At 41.1% G+C, this 25739-nt stretch overlaps 1 long non-coding RNA gene across 1 annotated transcript; it reads right to left on the reverse strand.

The window, feature by feature from the left end:
* On the reverse strand, positions 1-6187 carry LOC309820753. The gene is made up of 4 exons (XR_014296542.1): positions 6079-6187; positions 4947-5034; positions 940-1066; positions 1-26 (listed from the first exon to the last, which is right to left on the reverse strand). It is a non-coding gene; the product is annotated as an uncharacterized lncRNA (long non-coding RNA).
* Positions 6188-25739: the final 19552 nt, after the last annotated feature.

The following is a 25739-nucleotide window of genomic DNA, read 5'->3' on the forward strand; positions in this document are numbered from 1 at the left end:
CACCTCGGGTTTGGAAAATGGGAGTCCTGCTCATAGACCAAAAAGAAGAAAAAGAAAAAAAAGACTTGATTTTGCCTTGACACAAAGAGGTATCTGAGATCTGAGTGGAAAACTCAAAGGATGATACAGAGAACTTCTGTGGGATGCTCAAGTTGTGCCCCCACAATGTGAGGGGTGTGTTAGGGTAAAAGCAAGGGGCAATACAACATTTAGTTGTATGTTAGTGAAGTATGATAAACATGCAGACTTGATTAACAGGGTGCTAATAGCTTTCTATACAAGAGGGAATATGTATACACTGTTAAATGTACAGATTAAATTAATATTTGTAACAGGTATCTGTGGAAAGGATTATGTACCAAGTAGCTTGTTTAAAATGAGAAAACACTATCTGACTCCCTTTGAAAGATGGCAGCAATCAGCAAACTATGGGTCATAGGCCAAATCTAGGCCGCTGTCTATGCATGGCCCTTGAGCAAAGAATGGTTGAAAAAAAGAAAAGGAATATGTTACAGAGACTATATGTGGCCCACAAAGCTGAAAATATTTACTCCCTGGCCCTTTACAGAAAAAGTTTGCTGACCCCTGTAAAAGAGAATTGAAAAAAGCCAGTGCTGGGTCAGAGAAAAAGGTTGAGGGATACTCTCTGTTAAGAGATGAGCAAACACATCATAGTTCAATCACAGTGGGAAAATGTTGCCTGCAGTCACTGCAGTCACATTTCTAATGTGCAGCTCTGTAGATTGTCCCATCCATGGGGCAATTCCATACCTACGAGGGAGAAAAAGGTTTTCAGGTTTATTTATGGAGATCCAGTTTGTACACTGCTAAGGCAAAACTCAGCTAAAGTTTTTAATGACCCAGGGCTTTTATCCAGGAAATCAGATGCTGAGGTATCCCAATTTCTGAATTCTGTATCTACAGGGGAAATTTTCTTACCCAATGAGACAAGGTTACTATAGTTCTCCAGCATCACATCTTGGTACAAGTTTCTCTGTGAAGGAGCCAGCTTTCTCCACTCATCCCGCGTAAAGAGCACAGCCACATCTTCGAACGTCACTGACAGCTGTAGAGACAAACATCCCAGCTCACCCAGGACCATCCATCACACAGGGTGAAAAAGGCGGCAGTGGGGAGTAGACGGGCTACCATGAAATGCTTCTATATTATTCTAGGTTCTGAAGGTTCCAGGTCATTTGTTTAATGAACAATTGACCAATGACAAATATATATTGAGTAGCATGAAGTATGAACCAGGCCCCGAGTTAACTGCTACAAGAGATGTGTGGAGGTATTAAGGCCATTAGTGGGAGTGTTAATTAGAATTATCTTCCTGTTGGCAACTTGATAACATACATTACAAGCTTTAAAACGTGCATACTCTTTAACTCTCCAATTACTATATTTGTTTTATAATGAACAGTGAACAAAAATGCCCATGCAAGGACATTTATCATGGTGTTAGTAACAGCAAAGAAATGGAAACAACCTCAATAATCACCGAGAGAGACTAGTGTAAATAAGGCACTCTGTGCTCCCTAAAGCTTGAGGACAGTAATAATGGAAATTAAAATAACTATAATTTATTGAATGCTTTTTTCAGGCTAAGTACTATTCTTAGAGCTTTATATTAAACTTTAGTGTATATCTTTACTTTATCTTCACAACAACCCCATGAAGAATGTACTATTATTGTGTCCATTTTACACAAAAGAAAATGAAGAGAAATTTATCCAAGTCACACAACTGGTATGAAGGAAAAACTCACTCCTCCTGCATGTCTCCTCTACTCTTAATACAACACTACTTCACTTCTGACACCAGATGTGGGGTTTTTCACACACCAAGCAATTGTGGGACACCAGCTGAGTGTCCTACAGTTAAACTCAATTCTGACACCTGAAGATAGTGTCAGATTCCCACAAGACTGGCCCTCTTTCAATGTCAATCACAAGTCCAGGTTGTTACCTGTGCTGCTGACTGACTGGCTATAAATTGGAGGTTTCTACAACCCTCTCCTCAGGTTTGATTAATTTGCCAGAGTGGCTCACAGAACTCAGGAAAACATTTACTTACTAGATTACTGGTTTATTATAAAAGAAGATATAGGAACTGGCAGATGAAAGAGAGGCACAGGGAAGGGGTGCACAGTTTCCATGCTCTCTCGGGATTCACCATTCTCTCCGACTCTCTACATGTTCACCAACCTGGAAGAACTCTGAACACTTCTGGGTTTTTATGGAGGTTCATTACATAGGCATGATTGATTAAATCACTGACCATTGGTGACTGATTCAACTTTCATCTCCTAGGGTGGCGACAGATGGATAAGAGGGGTTATCGGGGGGCAGGACTGAAAATTCCAACACTTTAATCAAGGTTGGTTCCCCTGGCAATTAGCCTGCATCCTTAGGTGGGGTACAAAAGTCACCTCATTAACATAAACTCTGGTGTGGATACAAAACACACCAATTTTGCCTTCATTGCTCTGAAGTAATTTCAGGGATAAAAATCATATGTTACTAACCACTTAGGAAATCACAAGGGTTTTGGAAGTTATGTGCCAGGAACACGGACAAAGACCAAATATATATTTAATATTATGAATCACAATATCACAGCTGGTCAGTGGTAGAGGTAGAATTGCAATCCAAGGAACTGCCTCTCAACGCCTATCTCATACGGTTAAGAAATAAATGATAATCCATACAATGGAGATAAAGAGTAGTGATGGTAGCACAACACTGTGAACGTACTTAATGCCAATATACTCAAAAATGGTTAAAGTGGTAAATTTAATGTTATGTATATTTTATCAAAATAAAAAGTTAAAATGATAAAATAAAAAAATACATACATACATATGTACACATGTACATAAATAAATAACAAATAAATAAAGATGCACAGAAAATTATTCTGAGGGCTGCATACCAAAGGTATGACCGTGATTATCTCAAGATGTTGGGGTAAGAGTGATTTTACTTTTTTATTCTCTGAAATTTTTAACATTAACATGCAGTGCATGTATAAGATAATTTATTGGCACACGGCGGGGAATACAAGAAATGATCTTTGCCCTCAAAAGAATTTACAATCCAACTGGCAGACAAGAAAAACGCATGAAACAATCTGAACAAGAAAAGTGGCGCTGGACAGGACCATATACCATTTCCTGGTTCAATCCTCATTTTAGAGATGAGAAACACAATGTCCAGGGCAGTTAAGATACCAGGTCACATACTTTTTCAATGGCAGAGACAAGACGATAACTGAAGTTTTCTTTTAACCCAGCACTTGGTGGGTATATTCTCTCTCTGGTCTTAAATGTCCTGTCACTGAGTTTTACACACAAGTCCACATGGTACTGATGTATCGGCAGCAGGTGAGGTTAGGGAGAAATGTCACATAGGACTCACAAGCAGGGATGGAGAAGATTCTGGGTAAGAGAGCAGCCTGGCTCTGTTGGAATGGAATGGGAAAGGCTTAGAAAAAAGTAGCCCAAATATGCAGAGGCAGGTCCTAGCCACAGTCTCAGAAGATCAACCACTACCACATTTCATGGGTCCAAAAGATACACAACATCACATTGCAGAGAACTCTGGTAATTTGGGGGCCAGGCCTGTCCCGTGTTCTGAAAGATATACCAGAGGAAATGCTGGATGATAACTAACATAAATTTAGAGGCCAGACATACCTGGGTTTGATTTCAGGTTACCTGACTTCGTTGAGCCTCAGTTTCAAGTGTAAAATGGGGGTAATAACTTCTGCTTCGCTATGAGAGTGAGAACAAAGGTGAAGCCCTCAGGATATTCCCCAGCGACGTTAACTACTATTGTTAGATGAGGATGAGTAAAGGAAGGACACTGTACAGTCATTTCTATCTACCAACAGTAGATAGATAGACATCATGAACTAGAATAATTTCGTTTAGCTACCACAAGCACCACATATTGAACATCTACTATGTGCCTGGCCCTGATATGAACGCTTTCCATGTACTAACTCCCAGGATCCTCTCATCTACCCTTTGAGGTAGGCCTGGTTGTTGTATTCATTTTACAGGTGAAGAAACTGAGGCACACAGAGGTAAGAAACTGAAGCACAGAGAGGTGGACTTATTTGCCCAAGACCCATTAACAGCAACAGAGGAGATGGGCACAAACCTGGCCATCTGGCTCAAAAGCCCCACTGAGTAATCACCGTATACACTGCCTCTCCACTACCAATATCCCATGAAACTCTCACTGCTGCTTCCTGAGGAGTCTTCTCTCTGCTCTTGGGAGTCAAGAGACCTCTCCATCTATGTCCCCACCAACATGGCTATCCTTTGTTCACACAGTGGCTCACCTGGATGGGGTCCCATCCTCATTCTCACAACATAAAGATGAAAATGGCAGGTCAATATCAGTTTTCAAGAGAGTGACAGAAGCAAGGCACATGATCCAGAAAGTTAAGATGGAGAAAAAACTAAAAACTATGGACTGGGAAAAGCCTGGCAAAGGTATCATGAGGATTTCTCACGGGCGGAAAGAAAAAGAAAAGCATTCTGGCCAAGGGTAGGGAGGGGGACATGACTGAGCAAAGGAGGCAGGCCAGAAAGGAACTCTGCCAAGTGCGCACGTTTGTTTGTTCTGACCCTAAGTGGTATAAGACGTGTGGCATCCTATGTATCAATTCAGTAATCATACAGTGAATTGAGATTAATGAATAAAAGAGTGTCTATTAGAAAAAAAAAAGAGAAACACAGGCCATGGATTGGGGGGTTGGAGGCAAGCATTCCCTACGCAATCTACCATCCACCAGGGTGGACCAACTCTTCCAAGGGAGAAGGACATTGGCTCCAAATTCTGGCGAAGACTGTACTGGGGAGAAAACGTCAGTTTAAGGGTAAAAAACCAAAAAAACCCATCTGTCTCTAAGACCTGAGATGGCAATGAACTCACCTGAGACCTTGCTTCCCTCTGTTCAGTAGCCATGTCCTCTTTCTGGGCAGTTTCCCCTTAGGATGGGAGAAGTCTCCAGAAGCCAGATCTGAGAGAAGAAAAAGGGAGCCAGGAGGAAGCCCCTTCTGCTTTCCACCCCTCAGAATCAGCAGCTCTGAAACCTTTATATCACTTGAAAATGATGCCAAGTGCCCTCAGAGAAGGAAGTCAGAAGGAACGAGGGGTAGACAGGACCAGAGAGAAGGGCTGGGTCATCCTGGTCCAGGCCCAGCTCTTTCCCTGGCTCAGAGGAAAAGGTCCTAGGACTCCATCAGCAGTAGCAGCAACTCCCTGAGCCTCACCGCGTGCCAGGCACTACCTATCAATACATCATCGAGTCCCACAGCACAGTTGGCACTGTCAGCACCCCATTTTATAGATCAGGAAACTGAGGGCAGAGTGGGAGCAACTTGCCCCAGTCCACACAGCCAGGGAGGGTGGCACCAGGATTCCAAGCACCGCAGGCTCCAGAGCACCTGCTCTAACTTCCCTGCGTGCATGTGACAACTTTTCTCCACCTCAAGCCTTCCCACCCAATTCCTCCCCCTCCTGTCAAGTAAACAATTTCCAGATTTCTAGAGAAAGCTGCTTCGGAAAGGGAAAACATCAGCTCTCCTATGGCGGGGAGAGGGCTGCTGTCTTGAGGAAAGGGCACAGAAAACCAAAGACCTGGGTCCAGTCCTGGCTCTGCCACTGGGGGAAGCCGGCGACTCACTTCTCGCGCAAAACAAGCCTGTCACTCGGGAGTGCAGGGGTGATGATAAAGGGAGGAAATAATTTTCTCACGTTCACTGCCGGCCCGAAACAAATTCAAATGCCCGCAGGCGCTGGGCAGGTAGCGCGCTGGGAACTGGTCGGGAAGAAGCAGGAGGGTGGCTGGGTCCAGCCAATGGGGACCTGTCTCGTTCAGGGGCACGTCAGTGGGACGGCTGGGGGCGACAGGCGGACAGAGCCAGGGGTGCCCGGCTCTCGGCCCGCCGGCCCCCACAAAGGCCCGGCTCGCGTCTCTTGGGCCTGTGCCCCATGCCCCGGCGACGCATCCTCCCGAAGCCCGGTCCTCCCTCCCACATCCTGCCTACCCCCCGCCGCTCACCTCGCCCAGGCCTCGGGGGTTCCGCGGGCCGCAGGCTCCGGAACTGCCACGGCCGGACAGCAGCTTCCGCTGGGGACTCCCCGCGGTGCCGCCTGGGCGGACCTCTCGCGGGTAATCAGCTAGCGCCAGCGGCAAACGCCCGACGCCCCACGTAGTTCCGGGAGGGGCGGGGCAAGGACAGTCGCGAGCCCCTCTGGGAAATGTAGTCCAAGCGAGAACAAAAGATCCTGGGAAATGTAGTTCTTCGAGCTTGTCTGCGAGGAGAGCCCCGGCTGAGCCTGTCATTTGTCCAGACTCCATTCTGGGTTCGTGGTCGAGCTCCCTGGGCTGCTGGCTCCTGGGTTCCCAGTTCTTCCAGGAGGAAACAGAGGTTCCTACAGGGCAGTGACTTGTAGCTCTGCATCTGTGTAAATGATAGCAGGGCAAGTAGACAACCGCCAGGAACAAACCTATTTCCCTTTAAGTCTTTCAACAAGAGTGTATGGAGGACTTCCCTGGTGACGCAGTGTTTGAGAACCCGCCTGCCAATGCAGGGGACACGGGTTCGTGTCCTGGTCCCAGAAGATCCCACATGCCTTGGAGCAACTAAGCCTGTGTGCCAGAACTACTGAGCCTGTGCTCTGCCAGCGAGCCACAGCTACTGAGCCCATGTGCCACAACTACTGAAGCCTGTGCTCCTAGAGCCCATGCTCCGCAAGAAAGAGAAGCCACCGCGATGAGAAGCCCACGCACCTCAACGAAGAGTAGCCCCTGCTCACACCACAACTAGAGAAAGCCTGTGAGCAGCAACGAAGGCCCAACACAGCCAAAAATAAAGAAAGAAAAATTTATATTAGAAAAAAAATGTATGGATCACCTGCTATGTGCCAAGCCCCATTGTAAAGGATTTGAAATACCTCAGTGGGCAAAAGAGAGATCATTGCTCTGGAGAACTGTTTTGGGAGGTGGGGGTGGGGGAAGGAGGTAGAGAGCAGACAATAAGCCATGAATATAATTATATAACATTTTAGGAGATAAGTGTTATGGGAAAAAGTGAAAGGAGAGCAGTGTGGTGGGGATTTGGGGCTCATTTGGGAAAGTGAGTAGGGTGGGTCCTCATAGGCCTCACTGAGAGAGTGAGATTGGAGGGAAGAGTCAGAGGCAGTGCAGGAGAGGAGGGCCATTTCAGGCACTGAGAAGCCAACAAATTTTTTTTTTATTTGTAAAGAAACACATGTCCCATTTAGAAGGTTTGATAAATAAAATAAAGAAAGATGCACTTGATACCACCACACAAAAATAAATGGTTAACATTTTGGTGAACATCTTTTAGCAGCCCTTTGAACTCCATATTAATCTCTCTGATAGTCACACCAATCTGTTTTTAACAAAATGGAATATTGCAGATAGCAATTGTAACCTATGTTGGTTACAATTATGTGTGGGTTTTTTTCCCCACTTAAGAATATTCCTTGAATATTTGAACTTGCCAAAAAATATTATCCGTCAGTAGCGTTTTCAGTGACTTCAGTACATTCTATTGCATTTAAATAAATTTTTTTGTTAAACATATTTAAACTTATTTATTTAAATGTATTTACCTAATATTTTACCCCTACTGTTAGTTATATTTTTCCTAGTTTTTTGCTCCATTAATATCCTTATAGCTATATCTTTGAAAATTATTTTCTTTTATTTATTTATTTATTTTTGGCTGTGTTGGGTCTTTGTTTCTGTGCGAGGGCTTTCTCTAGTTGCAGCGAGCGGGGGCCACTCTTCATTGCGGTGCGCGGGCCTCTCACTATCTCGGCCTCTCGTTGTGGAGCACAGGCTCCAGACGTGCAGGCTCAGTAGTTGTGGCTCACGGTCCCAGTTGCTCCGCAGCATGTGGGATCTTCCCAGACCAGGGCTCGAACCCGTGTCGCCTGCATCAGCAGGCGGGCTCTCAACCACTGCACCACCAGGGAAGCCTGAAAATTATTTTCTTAGTTTAAATTCCCTGAAGTTGAATTGCTGGATCAAGGACTGGTAGATTTCTAAGTACATTGCCTAGTTGCCTTCCAGGAAGATTTAACAATTTATATTTCCATAAGCAGTTTCTGACACTCATGCCCACTCTGGGTTTTTTTCTTTTTAATGATTAAAAAATATGCTCTTTTTTATTTAATAGAGCAAAATTTTTATATTTAATTTGAAATTAAATATAATATCATATTTATTGAACCATTCAGGTATATTAATTGCCTGTATGGGTACTTTGGCCATTTCCTATTGAAATGTTAAAATTTTTGGTATCATTTTGAAATACTGTATATGCACAATTTTTTAAAGAGAAAAGTGCTTTGTTGTTTATCCTGTCTATGAAAATAATGCATTCATTGTTAAAAAAATTTACACACAGTATATGGAATAAAGAAACACGTAATAAAGAAATAAATCCAACAGAAACATTGATTACGTTTATATGCTATTCATATATGCTGTTGTATGTGCATACACACATTTGTGTGTATGAAACAAAAATAGAATCATATTTCTCATACTTTAAAAAATGTAAACTATACATACAGAAAGCTAATTAGAACATATAATCCAGTGTAACACATGATTATAAAGAGATCACCCCTGTAAACATCTACCCAACTTGAGAGGTAGCCCCCTACTAACACTCAGTACCTTCTTCCTAATCACCTACTATCATGACTTTTGAGATAGACCTTTTTTTGCTTTTCTTTATGGTTTTACTACCTACTCATACATCCTTACGTAATAGTTTTACTTGTTTTTAACTTTATAAAATAGAGTCATATAATCGTATTTTTTGTGTGCTTTGTTCTCCAAACATTTTGTCAGCTTTATCCCCATTATTGCAGGTAACTTGACCTATTATACTGTCAATGGACATTTATGTTGTTTCCAAGTTTTATCTTTTAGGAACTGTGATAAAACAAATTTAGTAATATGTTATTGGTAGAATCTAGGTGATGATATATGGGCATTCACTGTAAAATTCTTTCAACTTTACTTTGTATTTGAAAATTTTCATAATAAAATGTTGAGGAAAACTCCATACCTGGGGTTTGACCCAAAATGGAGTAGCCCCATTCCTCGCATGTCATCCCTTTTACAATTAAAAATCCATGGACATAACACAACAAACAAGCACAGGAAGACTCTGAAATGTGGAAGGAAGAAGGCAAACTGAGAACTTTAGAGCCAGGGAAGGACATGTGGTAAATTCCCTTGTTTTCCTTATCACCTCCTGTATCTCTCAGCCAGGATGTTGCAGAAGCTTCCAAGCCAGAACCAACAACAGACTAGACAAGAAAAAAAAAACAAAAACAAAACTCTAAGAAAAGCCTATTTCCCTTAGTTGAAACTGGGGAAAAAGGTGGCCTAACACAGAGAACTTTTTTGGTAACACCCACCTTACTGTAACCAAACACCAGTGGGAAACCGCCCCCCACCCATCTGAACTGTGGAAGCCAAAGGGAGCAGCATGTTTTTCTCAAGTGGAAAGAAAAGGAACTGTCAACCATGAATTCTATATCTGGTGAAAATACAATTCAGGAGTAAAAGGGAAATAAAGACATTCTCAAAGGATAACCAAGAATATTCATTGCTAGCAGAACTACCCTTAAAGAATAACTAAAGGAAGTATTCTAAACAAAGTAAATGATAACAGAAGAAGGCTTGGAACTGCAGAGAGAAAAAAAAAAAGAACATCAGAGTGGTAAAAATAGGGATAACTAAAATAGACTCTCTTACCTATGAGTTTCTTAAAACATAAGTGATGGTTGAAGCAAAAATGATAGCATGATTGGTGCCCAATGTATACAGAGGAAAGACTTAAGACAATTATATTTTAAAAAGTGGGGAGACAGAGGGACCTCAGTGGAATTAAGGTTTCTGTACTTTGCTAAGTTATGTGTGTATACCTAGAGCAACCACTAAAAAATTATACAAAATGATATACTGAAGAAGACTATATAAATCAAGGTGGAAGTCTAAAAAATGTTTAAGTAACCTACGAGAAGGCCAGAGAAGAGAAGCAGAACAAGAAACATGAAACAGAAAACAAGGTTAAACAATATCCTTTCTCTCTCATTAATCAAATGGCTCACAATAGACTATCTCAAGCTTTATTTGTTTGTTTTTCATTTTCAAGTAAGAGTAATAGTAGCTTTAAAAAACATGCTGCTGTAATAAACCAGTCACAGAAAGACAAATACTCTATTATTCTACTTATATGAGGTACTTTGAATAGTCAGAATCATGGAAACAGAAAGCAGAATGGTGGTTGCCTGGGGCTGGGGGGAGGTGCTGCGGGGAGTTATTGTTTAATTGGTACAGAGTTTTAGATTTACAAGATGAAGAGTTCTGGAGATGGATGGTGGTGATGGTTGCACAACACTGTGGATATATTTAATACCACTGAACTGTACACTTGAAAATGGCTAAGATGGTAAATTTTATGTGTATTTTACCACAATAAAATTTCTTGGGAAAAAATGCTGCTATAAATATTCTGTACATGCTGATGTACCTCTTCACATGAGTTTTTCTAGAGTTTGCAGATACCTGTGAATAATTAAGACATTTCCAGGAGTGCATAGTTACTGATAGTTGTAAGGGAATGAATGTCTAGGCCACAATTTCCATTTGTGTTCTCCTGAGCAAGGAAGGTTCTCTCCTCTTTTCATTCCCTTCAAATAACCCTCTTCCCACTCACCAGAGGACTCTTAAAATGGTGCAGTGCCCAATGGTGTCAAACTCTCTGGAGTACCACAGTCTAGGACTACTGAAACGAGTCTTTTCTAGGAAGACTTCTTTTCTGATTAATGAAAGACCCCACACATGGGGCTTCCCTGTCTTTAGTAACATTTCTGTTAGAAATGGGATACATAGGCCCTTAGCAGGCTCTGAGACCAGATACTTCAACCATTTGAGAGTCATGGTAGTTTAACTGTCCCTTATCATCTAGTCAACAATCTGTCAAATAATGTACTGCTTTCGAGAAAGAGTGTATGGTGAGAACAATGCAATTAGGGCTCTGGTAAAGAAAATATTGAATGATTAAAATGGCACACACACACACACACACACACACATTTTTTTTTTTTTAAAGCAAGCACCATTCTGCAAGAGATGATGTGAAAAGTATTTCAAAATGGATGCCAACTGGAGAAACTTAATGGGCTTACTCACTGATGTGTCAACTTTGTCTTCAGCTCTGCTCCATATTCATCCACAGGAGGGCGCATTAAATGTCCAACCTGTATTTTATCTAACACCACCAAGCTGTTAACTGAATGTGACACAGTTTACCTGGAGATGATATCAGAGGCCACAAGTTAAGGCTTCAGTCCCACAAGACTGTCCACCACCCCAAATCCCACCCCCACTTCAGACACCAATCTCAAGTTCAGATTGTTACCTGTGACTCTGACCTACTGGCTATAAATCAGAGATTTATGCACCCCCTCCTCAAGTTTGATTAATATTCTAGAGAAGCTCACAGAATTCAGGAAAACATTTTGCTTACAAAATCACCAGTTTACTATAAAAGGATATAATACAGAAACAGCCCAATGGAAGAGATGCATAGGACAAGGTATGGGGAAAGGATGCAGAGTTTTCTTGCTCTCTCTGAGCACCTCTCTCCCAGCACCTCCACAAGTTCACCAACCTGGACGCTCTGAACCCCAGTCATTTTGAGATTTTATAGAGGCTTCATTACATAGGCATGATTGATTAAATGATGATTGATGATTGAACTCAATCTCCAGCTCTCCAGCCCCTCTTCCCTCCCCTGATATTGGGGAGTGGGGATGGGGCTACTTCAACCCTCTAATAACATGGTTTGTTCCCTGGCAACCTGCCCCCATCCTAGGTGTTTTCCAAAAATTATTTCATTAACATAAGGTCTGGTGTGGTTGAAAAGAGCTTGTTATGAATATCAAAAGACACATTTATCACTCTTACCACTTAGGAAATCCCAAGGGTTTTGGGAGCTCTGTGCCAGAAACTGGTTGAAGATCATATATATATTATTATAAATCACAATAGCACAAACTGGCCAAAACAGCAACTTGAAACAGTCATGTTAATGATGCTTCTTGTCTTTTTATTTATTCTCTTTTTTAAATGCAGATTTTTAAGTGTACATTTTCGTCAATTTTGATAAATTTGTTTGACCCCAAATAAAACATGGAACATTTTCATTATCCCAGAAAGTTCCCTCAAACTACTTCCCACTCAAAACCACCCATCCAGAAGCAACCACTGTTCTGATATCTTTTGCTATAAATTAGTTTTGCCAGTTCTAAAACTTCATATAAATGGAATCTTATAGTATGTACTTTTTTGTGTCTCACTTCTCTCCCTCAACATATTATTTATGAGATTAATTTATTATGGTCTGTGTAACGATACTTTATTTAATTTTATTTTTTGCTGCATCGGGTCTTAGTTGTGGCACGTGGGCTCTTCATTGTGGTATGTGGGCTTCTCTCTAGTTGCTGTGCGCAGGCTCTCTTAGTTGTGGCGTGCAGGCTCAGTAGTTGCACTGCACGGGCTTAGTTGCCCTGCTGAATATGGAATCTTAGTTCTCCATCCAGGGATCAAACCCACGTCTCCTGCATTGGAAGGTGGATTCTTAACCACTAGACCACCAGGAAAGTCCCACTGTGTAGTATTTCATTGCACAAATGTACAACAGTGTTTATGCATTCACCTGTTGATGGACGTTTGGATTGTTTCTAAGTTATTATGAATAAAGCTGCCATGAACATTGGTGCACAAATCTTTTGGTGGGCATAGATTTATTTCTCTTGGGTAAATACCTAAGACTAGAACAACTGATTGTGGGGTAGGTGTATTACTCTGCTTGGGCTGCAGAGTAATACAAAATACACAGACTGGGTGGTTTAAACAACAGAAATTTATTTCTCACTGTTCTTGAGGCTAAAAAGTCCTGGGAAGTTCTGATCTGAGAAGTGTAAGATTAAGGCACCAGCAAGGTAGGGTTTATTCTGAGGCCTCTTCTCTTGGCTTGTAGGCAGCTGCTGTATTGCTGTGTGCTCACATGATCTCTTTATGAGTGCAGGAAAGAGAGAGAGAGAGAGCAAGATCCCTGGTGTCTCATTTTATAAGGGCCCTAATCCCATCAGGAGGGCCCCACCCTCATGACCTCAACTAGCCCTGATTACTTCCCAAAGGCCTCATTTTCAAATACCATCCACTGGGGGTTAGGACTTCAACATATGCATTTTGGGAGGAACACAATCATTCAGTCCATAACAGTAGGTGACGTTTAACTTTATAACAAACTGTTAAATGGCTTTCCAAATTGGTTTTATCATTTTACACTCCCAGGAGCAATGTAGGAGAATTCCCACATGTTCACTAACTCTTGGTACTGTCATCTCTTTCATTTTAGCCTTTTATTGAGTGTATAATGGCATCTCATTGTACTTTGTACTTTCAATTCGTATTTCCCTGAAGACTAATGATTTTGAGCCCCTTTTCAGGTGCTCATGGGCCATTTGTATATGTTCTTTTGTGAAGTATCAGCTCAAGTTTCTTTCAAGTCACTATCACAGTTTTCAAGTTCTCTGTGAAATATGATTTACTTGGTACCAAAGGGTACAAGCAGATCTGAAGGGAGTCAGGAATTTCAGTGATGTGGGATGTCCTCCATCAGAGCTATTTTTCTTATTCTCCCAGCCATAAATTAACTTTTACTAAACCTCTAGATGCTGTAAACTGTCCCTTAGCCTTTTGGTCACAGTAAATTAATTTAGCTGCTCTTAAACATTCCTTGGTGAATTTAGTTGTGTCAAACAATGGTTCTGTAGGTAGGGAGTGCCTCTGGAAGGACTGGCTGAATTTTATCAAACTTAAATTGATAAAATTCATATCAAAACTGATATGAAACTCAGTTCAGTTATTTCATGCTGTTAAGAACTTTTATCCTGGACTTCCCTGCTAGCACAGTGGTTAAGAATCCGCCTGCCAATGGAAGGGACACAGGTTCCAGCCCTGGTCCGGGAAGATCCCACAGGCCACGAAGCAACTAAGCCTGTACGCCACAACTACTGAGCCTGCACTCTAGAGCCCACAAGCCACAACTACTGAAGCCCATGTGCCTAGAGCCCGTGCTCCACAACAAGAGAAACCACTGCAATGAGAAGCCAGGGCACTGCCATGAAGAGTAGCCTCCAGTCGCCGCAACTAGAGAAAGCCCACACACAGCAATGAAGACCCAGCACAGCCAAAAATAAATAAAATAAAATAAATAAATTTTTTTAAAAAGAACTTTTATCCTGAGCACAGACTCTACATTCTCGCTATATACTATGTTCATCATTGCTCAGCTGTGTACCGGAGCTGTGGCAAAGTTTTGTGTCTTCAGATGACCCCAGTTGGAAGCACACTGCTTGCTCTACCACCAGTAGACTTTAAGGGGTCACACTGCCTGTCATCCCCATGGTTCCAATCCTTACATCATCTTTAAAATTTTTCCTATAAGAGGTTTAATTAATGAATTGTCTAATACATAACAACATGTATGTGTAATCAGTACTGCATATCATTATACCTATACCAATTAATAACATTGAAACCCAAATCTTATCTTGTCCTATAGGACTAAAATCACTGGCTAGGTTTAAGGAGCACATATTTTGAAACATTTGAAATTGATCCAGTTCTAACAAGTAATCCACACTTATTCTATTCTCACTCACATTATTTATGACATTACATTAATACTTTCTTTCATTTCTTGGCTCAGCAATACATCAGTCCAAGAAATGTGACTTAGTGGTGCAAATATCAGCAAACAATTCTAGTCATAAATCACCTCTAATAATCTTATGGGTGGCAAAACAATATCTTAAAGAAGAAAAATTCACAAGAATCTTAAGAGCCCCCTTCACAAAAATCAAGTAGCAATAACTTGTTTAGCAAACATCAAGTAGCAGCAAATTGTGGCATATTAATCTCTTGCTACCGTAGAATATATTTTGTAAAGATTTCAAGATACCCCTTACAGATATCCTCCTGTGTCTAAAGCACTATGCTCATAAGGCATGTGATTCTGTGTGTTCTCAAGGCCTCCAGACACCAGGTAACAATGGCCCACACAGAAGGACAAACCTGAGAATAATCTTTAAGTTGAAGTGCACATTTTCTGTCTCAAAAGGGAAAGGTAAAAAATTATGATTAATAAACGTACCCATACATCTTAACATACAGAAAAATTTAGATCTTATACCTTCTATTCAAGAATATGTAGCTAAGATTAGATAGGTGTAACTTTTGGGCCATTATCCTCCACATCTTCCAAGTGTCCAGAAGTATCTTCTGGCCCAGCAGCCATAATTTCAGCTGGCTTCACACCATTTAATTGTTTCATTTATGTTTTGAAGGAGTGCAGTGTGCCAGCTGGTCTTTGTCAGTTATTTCCCTTCAGTGGGAGTGGTCTTTTCAGAGGTGCATACAACTATTCAGCAGTTGTCTCCTCAGATGTTTCAGATGATAGCTCAGGTACAGGGAAGCAAGACTCATGATGGCTTTGAAGCCCTAGGCCCTATCAGATCTAATGTATCTTGTAACAGCCTATGAGAATAGCTTAGTTTCCAAGGTTCCTGCAAGGGACTTGCCCAGTGTAAATACACGTTACCAATCAGGAGTCATTTTTATCTTAAGCAATGTTGCCTCATTATGCAGCCGATGGATCTTTTGAGCATGTTACCAAGGCAGTCAGAACCATAAATAAGATTGTTCAGAAACACAGTTGACATACTTTCTTGGGTGGTTACCAGGGGAACAGAGCTAAAATGCTATTCCAAGGTCAAATTCTTTCACAGAGAAAAGAAAGGATTTCCTTATCTTATTACCTATCACCTGTCCCCTTGTTCTTTGGTTAATTTTTTTTTTCATTAAACTGTATTTTGAGATCATTACTGATTCACATGCGCTTGTCAGAAATAACACACAGGGCTCCTGTGTATACTTTACCGTTTCCCCAGTGGCAACATCTTGCAAAACTATAGTACAATAATGTGCTTGTTAGCTTTTTTAATGCAGAAAAGAAGACAAGTTAGTATATACTTGGTCACCAGGACTTATATTGTAAAATAGGCCGTTAACAACCAATTTATTTATTCAATAATTAGGTGATTTTTTGATCAAAATGACTTTTTAGTATCCATAATATTTTTATAGGAAATTTTCTACCAAATAATAGTATGACAGTATTTAACACATCAAACGTAGTGTTATGTCACAGAGTTAATAGTATCTCTTTCATCCTCTCAGCAAGTGTCTCTTTTAGGTATCTCAAACTTAGTATGTTTTAAATTGGATGTTTTATCTTCTCTCCCAAACCAGTTTTACCAACATTTTTAGCAGACTTTATTTTTTTAGATCAGTGTTAGGTTCACAGCAAAACTGAGTGGAAGGTACAGAGAGCTCCCATACACCTCCTACCTTACCCACATACACAGCTTCCACCACAATTTTTTTTTATATATACTGCAGGTTCTTATTAGTCATCCATTTTATACACATCAGTGTATACATGTCAATCTCAATCTCCCAATTCGTCACACTACCCCTGCCCCCCGCCACTTTCCTCCCTTGGTGTCCATACGTCTGTTCTCTACATCTGTGTCTCAATTTCAGCCCTGCAAACTGGTTCATCTGTACCATTTTTCTAGGTTCCACATACATGTGTTAATATGCAATATTTGTTTTTCTTTTCTGACTTACTTCACTCTGTATGACAATCTTTAGATTCATCCACGTCTCAACAAACGACCCAATTACATTCCTTTTTATAGATGAGTAATATTCCATTGTATATATGTACCACATCTTCTTTATCCATTCATCAGTCGATGGGCATTTAGGTTGCTTCCATGACCTTGCTATTGTAAATAGTGCTGCAGTGAACATTGGGGTGCATGTGTCTTTTTGATTACGGTTTTCTCAGGGTATGTGCCCAGTAGTGGGATTACTGGGTCATATGGTAATTCTATGTTTAGTTTTTTTTTTAATTTCTTTTACATCTTTATTGGAGTATAATTGCTTTTACAATGGTATATTAGTTTCTGCTTTATAACAAAGTGAATCAGTTATACATATACATATGTTCCCATATCTCTTCCCTCTTGTGTCTCCTCCCTCCCACCCTCCCTTTCCCACCCCTCCAGGCGGTCACAAAGCACCGAGCTGATATCCCTGTGCTATGAGGCTGCTTCCCACTAGCTATTTACCTTACGTTTGTTAGTGTATATATGTCCATGTCTCTCTCTCGCTTTGTCACAGCTCGCCCTTTCCCCTCCCCATATCCTCAAGTCCGTTCTCTAGTACGTCTGTGTCTTTATTCCTGTCTTACCCCAGGTCCTTCATGACATTTTTTTCCCTTAAATTCCATATATATGTGTTAGCATACGGTATTTGTTTTTCTCTTTCTGACTTACTTCACTCTGTAGGACAGACTCTAGGTCTATCCACCTCATTACAAATAGCTCAATTTTGTTTCTTTTTATGGCTGAGTAATATTCCATTGTATACATGTGCCACATCTCCTTTATCCATTCATCCAATAATGGACACTTAGGTTGTTTCCATCTCTGGGCTATTGTAAATAGAGCTGCAATGAACATTTTGAATGATTCTTTTTGAATTGTGGTTTTCTCAGGGTATATGCCCAGTAGTGGGATTGCTGGGTCATATGGTAGTTCTATTTGTAGTTTTTTAAGGAAACTCCATACGGTTTTCCATAGTGGCTGTACCAATTCACATTCCCACCAGCAATGGAAGAGTGTTCCCTTTTCTCCACACCCTCTCCAGCGTTTATTGTTTCTAGATTTTTTGGTGATGGCCATTCTGACTGGTGTGAGATGATATCTCACTGTAGTTTTGATTTGCATTTCCCTAATGATTAATGATGTTGAGCATTCTTTCATGTGTTTGTTGGCAATCTGTATATCTTCTATGGAGAAATGTCTGTTTAGGTCTTCTGCCCATTTTTGGATCGGGTTGTTTGTTTTTTTGTTATTGAGCTGCATGAGCTGCTTATAAATTTTGGAAATTAATCCTTTGTCAGTTGCTTCATTTGCAAATATTTTCTCCCATTCTGAGGGTTGTCTTTTGGTCTTGTTTATGGTTTCCCTTGCTCTGTAAAAGCTTTGAAGTTTCATTAGGTCCCATTTGTTTATTTTTGTTTTTATTTCCATTTCTGTAGGAGGTGGGTCAAAAAGGATCTTTCTGTGATTTATGTCATACAGTGTTCTGCCTATGTTTTCCTCTAAGAGTTTGATAGTTTCTGGCCTTACATTTAGGTCTTTAATCCATTTTGAGCTTATTTTTGTGTATGGTGTTAGGGAGTGATCTAATCTCATACTTTTACATGTACCTGTCCAGTTTTCCCAGCACCACTTATTGAAGAGTCTGTCTTTTCTCCACTGTACATTCCTGCCACCTTTATCAAAGATAAGGTGACCATATGTGCGTGGGTTTATCTCTGGGCTTTCTATCCTGTTCCATTGATCTTTCTGTTTTTGTGCCAGTACCATACTGTCTTGATTACTGTAGCTTTGTAGTATAGTTTGAAGTCAGGGAGCCTGATTCCTCCAGCTGCGTTTTTCGTTCTCAAGATTGCTTTGGCTATTCGGGGTCTTTTATGTTTCTATACAAATTGTGAAATTTTTTGTTCTAGTTCTGTGAAAAATGCCAGTGGTAGTTTGATAGGGATTGCATTGAATCTGTAGATTGCTTTGGGTAGTAGAGTCATTTTCACAATGTTCATTCTTCCAGTCCAAGAACATGGTATATTGCTCTATCTATTTGTATCATCTTTAATTTCTTTCATCTGTATCTTATAATTTTTCTGCATACAGGTCTTTTGTCTCCTTAGGTAGGTTTATTCCTAGATATTTTATTTTTTGTTGCAATGGTAAATGGGAGTGTTTTCTTGATTTCACTTTCAGATTTTTCATCATTAGTGTATAGGAATGCAAGAGATTTCTGTGCATTAATTTTGTATCCTGCAACTTTACCAAATTCATTGATTAGCTCTAATTTTCTGGTGGCATCTTTAGGATTCTCTATGTATAGTATCATGTCATCTGCAAACAGTGGCAGCTTTACTTCTTCTTTTCCGATTTGGATTCCTTTTATTTCCTTTTCTTCTCTGAATGCTGTGGCTAAAACTTTCAAAACTATATTGAATAAGAGTAGTGAGAGTGGGCAACCTAGTCTTTTTCCTGATCTTAGTGGAAATGCTTTCAGTTTTTCATCATTGAGGACGATGTTGGCTGTGGGTTTGTCATATATGGCCTTTATTATGTTAAGGAAAGTTCCCTCTATGTCTACTTTCTGCAGGGTTTTTTTTTGTTTTGTTTTGTCTTGTTTTTTTTTTTTTTTTTTGCGGTACGCCGGCCTCTCACCGTTGTGGCCTCTCCCGTTGCGGAGCACAGGCTCCGGACGCGCAGGCTCAGCAGCTGTGGCTCACGGGCCCAGCCACTCCGCGGCATGTGGGATCTTCCCGGACCGGGGCACGAACCCATGTCCCTTGCATCGGCAGGTGGACTCTCAACCACTGCGCCACCAGGGAAGCCCTGCAGGGTTTTTTTTTAATCATAAATGGGTGTTGAATTTCGTCAAAAGCTTTCTCTGCATCTATTGAGCTGATCATATGGTTTTTCTCCTTCAATTTGTTAATATGGTATATCACATTGATTGATTTGCCTATATTGAAGAATCCTTGCATTCCTGGAATAAACCCCACTTGCTCATGGTGTATGATCCTTTTAATGTGCTCTTGGATTCTGTTTGCTAGTATTTTGTTGAGGATTTTTGCATCTATGTTCATCAGTGATATTGGCCTGTAGTTTTCTTTCTTTGTGACATCCTTGTCTGGTTTTGGTATCAGGGTTATGGTGGCCTCGTAGAATGAGTTTGGGTGTGTTCCTCCCTCTGCTATATTTGGGAAGAGTTTGAGAAGGATAGGTGTCAGCTCTTCTCTAAATGTTTGATAGAATTCGCCTGTGAAGCCATCTGGTCCTGGGGTTTTGTTTGTTGGAAGATTTTTAATCACAGTTTCAATTTCAGTGTTTGTGATTGGTCTGTTCATATTTTCTATTTCTTCCTGATTCAGACTTGGCATGTTGTGCATTTCTAAGAAGTTGTCCATTTCTTCCTGGTTGTCCATTTTATTGGCATAGAGTTGCTTGTAGTAATCTCTCATGATCTTTTTTATTTTTGCAGTGTCAATTGTTACTTCTTTTTCATTTCTAATTCTATTGATATGAGTCTCCTCCCTTTTTTTCTTGATGAGTCTGGCTAATGGTTTATCTATTTTGTTTATCTTCTCAAAGAACCAGCTTTTAGTTTTATTGATCTTTGGTATTGTTTCCTTCATTTCTTTTTCATTTATTTCTGATCTGATTTTTATGATTTCTTTCCTTCTGCTAACTTTGGGGTTTTTTTGTTCTTCTTTCTCTAATTACTTTAGGTGCAAGGTTAGCTTGTTTATTCGAGATTTTTCCTGTTTCTTAAGGTGGACTTGTATTGCTATAAGCTTCCCCCTTAGAACTGTTTTTGCTGCATCCCATAGGTTTTGGGTCGTCCTGTCTCCATTGTCATTTGTTTCTAGGTATTTTTTATTTCCTCTTTGATTTCTTCAGTGATCACTTCGTTATTAAGTTGTGTATTGTTTAGCTTCCATAAATTTGTATTTTTTACAGATCTTTTCCTGTAATTGATATCTAGTCTCATGGGGTTGTGGTCAGAAAAGATACTTGATACAATTTCAATTTTCTTAAATTTACCAAGGCTTGATTTGTGACCCAAGGTATTATCTATCCTGGAGAATGTTCCATGAGCACTTGAGAAAAATGTGTATTCTGTTGTTTTTGCATGGAGTGTCCTATAAATATTAAGTCCATCTTGTTTAATTTATCATTTAAAGCTTGTGTTTCCTTATTTATTTTCATTTTGGATGATCTGTCCATTGGTGAAAGTGGGGTGTTAAAGTCCCCTGCTATGAATGTGTTACTGTCGATTTCCCCTTCTATGGCTGTTGGTATTTGCCTTATGTATTGAGGTGCTCCTATGTTGGGTGCATAAATATTTACAATTGTTATATCTTCTTCTTGGATCCATCCCTTGATCAGTATGTAGTGTCCTTCTTTGTCTCTTCTAATAGTTTTTATTTTAAAGTCTATTTTGTCTGATATGAGAATTGTTACTCCAGCTTTCTTTTGGTTTCCATTTGCATGGAATATCTTTTTCCATCCCCTTACTTTCAGTCTGTATTTTTCTCTAGGTCTGAAGTGGGTCTCTTGTAGACAGCATATATATGGGTCTTGTTTTTGTATCCATTCAGCCAATCTGTGTCTTTTGGTGGGAGCATTTAGTTCATTTACATTTAAGGTAATTATCGATATGTATGTTCCTATTCCCATTTTCTAAATTGTTTTGGGTTTGTTATTATAGGTCTTTTCCTTCTCTTGTGTTTCTTGCCTAGAGAAGTTCCTTTAGCATTTGTTGTAAAGGTGGTTTGGTGGTGCTGAACTCTCTCAGCTTTTGCTTGTCTGTAAACGTTTTAATTTCTCCATCAAATGTGAATGAGATCCTTGCTGGGTAGAGTAATCTTGGTTGCGGGTTTTTCTCCTTCATCACTTTAAATGTGTCCTGCCAGTCCCTTCTGGCTTGCAGAGTTTCTGCTGAAAGATCAGCTGTTAACCTTATGGGATTCCCTTGTGTGTCATTTGTTGTTTTTCCCTTGTTGCTTTTAATATGTTTTCTTTGTATTTAATTTTCGACAGTTTGATTAATATGTGTCTTGGCGTATTTCTCCTTGGATTTATCCTGTATGGGACTCTCTGTGCTTCCTGGACTTGATTAAGTATTTCCTTTCCCATATTAGGGAAGTTTTCAACTATAATCTCTTCAAATATTTTCTCAGTCCCTTTTTTTCTCTTCTTCTTCTGGAACCCCTATAATTCGAATGTTGGTGTGTTTAATGTTGTCCCAGAGGTCTCTGAGACTGTCCTCAGTTCTTTTCATTCTTTTTTCTTTATTCTGCCCTGCAGTAGTTATTTCCACTATTTTATCTTCCAGGTCACTTATCCGTTCTTCTGCCTCAGTTATTCTGCTGTTGATCCCATCTAGAGTATTTTTAATTTCATTTATTGTGTTTATCGTTGCTTGTTTCATCTTTAGTTCTTCTAGGTCCTTGTTAAATGTTTCTTGCATTTTGTCTATTCTATTTCCAAGATTTTGGATCATCTTTACTATGATTATTCTGAATTCTTTTTCAGGTAGACTGCCTATTTCCTCTTCATTTGATAGGTCTGGTGGGTTTTTATCTTGCTCCTTCATCTGCTGTTTGTTTTTCTGTCTTCTCATTTTGCTTATCTTACTGTGTTTGGGGTCTCCTTTTTGCAGCCTGCAGGTTCATATTTCCCGTTGTTTTTGGTGTCTGTCCCCAGTGGCTAAAGTTGGTTCAGTGGGTTGTGTAGGCTTCCTGGTGGAGAGGACTAGTGCCTGTGTTCTGGTGGATGAGGCTGGATCTTGTCTTTCTGGTGGGCAGGTCCACATCTGGTGGTGTGTATTGGGGTGTCTGTGAACTTATTAAGATTTTAGGCAGCCTCTCTGCTAATGGGTGGGGTTGTGTTCCTGTCTTTCTAGTTGTTTGGCATAGATTGTCCAGGACTGTAGCTTGCTGGTCGTTGAGTGAATCTGGGTGCTGGTGTTGAGATGGAGATGTCTGGGAGATTTTCGCCATTTAATATTATGTGGAGCTGGGAGGTCTCTTGTTGACCAGTGTCCTGAAGTTGGCTCTCGCACCTCAGAGGCAGAGCACTGACTCCTGGCTGCAACACCAAGAGCTTTTCATCCACAAGGCTCAGAATAAAAGGGAGAAAAATTAGAGAAAGAATTAGTAGAGGTAGGAAGGAAGAAAGAAAGAAAGAAAGAAAGAAAGAAAGAAAGAAAGAAGGAAAGAAAGAAAGAAAGAAAGAAAGAAAGAAAGAAAGAAAGAGAAAGAAAGAAAGAAAGAAAGAAAGAAAGAGAAAGAAAGAAAAGAGGGAAGGAAGGAAGAAAAAAGGAAGAAAGAAAGAAAGCAAAGAAGGAAAGAAAGAAAGGAGGGAGGGAGGAAGGAAAGAAGGAAGAAAGGAGGGAAGGAAGGAAAAAAGAAAGAAAGAAGATACAGTATAATAAAATAAAGTAAAATATAATAAAGTTATTAAATTAAAAAAATAATTATTTAGGAAAAAAAAGGAAGGATAGAACCTTAGGACAAATGGTAGAAGCAAAGCTATACAGACAAAATCTCACACAGAAGCATACACATACACCCTCACAAAAAGAGGAAAAGGGGAAAAAAAATAAGAAATCTTGCTCTCAAAGTCCACCTCCTCCATTTGGGATGATTCGCTGTCTATTCATGTATTCCACAGATGCAGGGTACATCAAGTTGATTGTGGAGCTTTAATCCGCTGCTTCTGAGGCTGCTGGGAGAGATTTCCCTTTCTCTTCTTTTTTCTCACAGCTCCCAGGGGCTCAGCTTTGGATTTGGCCCCACCTCTGCGTGTAGGTCACTGCAGGGCGTCTGTTTTTTGCTCAGACAGGACGGGGTTAAAGGAGCCGCTGATTCGGGGGCTCTGGCTCACTCAGGCCGGGGGGGAGGGAGGGGCGCGGAGTGCGGGGCGAGCCTGCAGCGTCAGAGGCCGGCGTGATGTTGCACCAGCCTGAGGCGCACCATGCGTTCTTCCGGGGAAGTTGTCCCTGGATCCTGGGAACCTGGCAGTGGCGGGCTGCACAGGCTCCCTGGAAGAGGGGTGTGGATAGTGACCTGTGCTCGCACACAGGCCCCTTGGTGGCGACAGCTGCCTTAGCATCTCCCGCCCGTCTCTGGGGGTCCATGCTTTTAGCCACGGCTCGCGCCCGTCTCTGGGGTCCGTGCTTTTAGCCGCGGCTCGCACCCGTCTCTGGAGTCTGCGCTTTTAGCTGCGGCTCGCGCCCGTCTCTGGAGTTCCTTTAAGCAGCGCTCTTAATCCCCTCTCCTTGCGCACCAGGAAACAAAGAGGGAAGAAAAAGTCTCTTGCCTCTTCGGCAGCTCCCGACCTTTTCCCGGACTCCCTCCCGGCTAGCCGAGGTGCACTAACCCCTGCAGGCTGTGTTCACGCCTCCAACCCCAGTCCTCTCCCTGCGCTCCGACCAAAGCCCAAGCCTCAGCTCGCAGCCCCGCCAGCCCTTGGCGGGTGAGCAGACAAGCCTCTCGGGCTGGTGAGTGCAGGTCGGCACCGATCCTCTGTGCGGGAATCTCTCCGCTTTACCCTCTGCACCCCTGTTGCTGTGCTCTCCTCCGCGGCTCTGAAGCTCCCCACTCCGCCCCCTGCAGTCTCCGCCCACGAAGGGGCTTCCTAGTGTGTGGAAACCTTTCCTCCTTCACAGCTCCCTCCCACTGGTGCAGGTCCCATCCCTATTCTTTCGTCTCTGTTTTTTCTTTTTTTCTTTTGCCCTACCCAGGTACGTGGGGAGTTTCTTGCCTTTTGGGAGGTCTGAGGTCTTCTGCCAGCATTCATTAGGTGTTCTGTAGGAGTTGCTCCACGTGTAGATGTATATCTGGTATATCTGTGCAGAGGAAGGTGATCTCCTCGTCTTACTCTTCCGCCATCTTCCCCTCCGCCCCCATGTTTAACTTTATAGGAAACTGCTAAATACTTTTCCAGAGTGGCTGTACCATTTTGCATCTCCACAAGCAACATGTGAGAGCTCCATTTGCTCTACATCCTAGCCAGCACTTGGTATTGCTGGGTTTTTTGTTTGTTTTTTGTTTTTTGTTTTTTGCGGTACACGGGCCTCTCACTGTTGTGGCCTCTCCCGTTGCGGAGCACAGACTCCGGACGTGCAAGCTCAGCAGCCATGGCTGACGGGCCCAGCCGCTCCGTGGCATGTGGGATCTTCCCAGACCGGGGCATGAACCTGTGTCCCCTGCATCAGCAGGCGGACTCTCAACTACTGCGCCACCAGGGAAGCCCGGTATTCCTGGGTTTTTTGTTTCTTGTTTTTAGACATTTTAGTAGTAGCTCATCCTAGATTTAATTTATATTTCCCTATTAACTAATAATGCACATGTTTTAATGTGCTTATTTGCCATCCAAGTATCTTCTTCAGGAAAGTGTATTTTCAAATCTTTTGCCTGGTTTTATTGAGCTGTTTGTTTTCTTACTCCTGAGATTTGAGATTTTCTCATACATTGCGTATACAAGTCCTTTGTCAGGTGGGTGATTTGGAAACAAACTTCTCCTTGTTTTTGACTTTTATTTTGGATTATGATTTTGGTGTCATGTCTAACCCAGTGGTTGGAAAATATTTTTGTAAAGGGCCACATATACAGTGTTGTGTCTGTTACATGTTGCATTTTTTTCATTTCTTGTTTTGTTTTTATTTGCTTTTACAACCCTTTAATAATGTAAGAACAATTCTTTGCTCACAGACTGTACAAAAACAGGCCATAGCTATATTTGGTCAGTAGCCCATACCTCCTCAAACCTGGTCTAAATTAAGGCAACAAAGATTTACTCCTATGTTTCTTCTAGAAGTTTTGTAATTTTAGGTTTTACATTTAGGTCTGTAGTCCATTTTAAGTTAATTTT

The sequence above is a fragment of the Grampus griseus genome (genome assembly GCF_964374135.1).
Source record: "Grampus griseus genome assembly, chromosome: 3".
In the NCBI taxonomy this organism is placed as follows: Eukaryota; Metazoa; Chordata; class Mammalia; order Artiodactyla; family Delphinidae; genus Grampus; species Grampus griseus.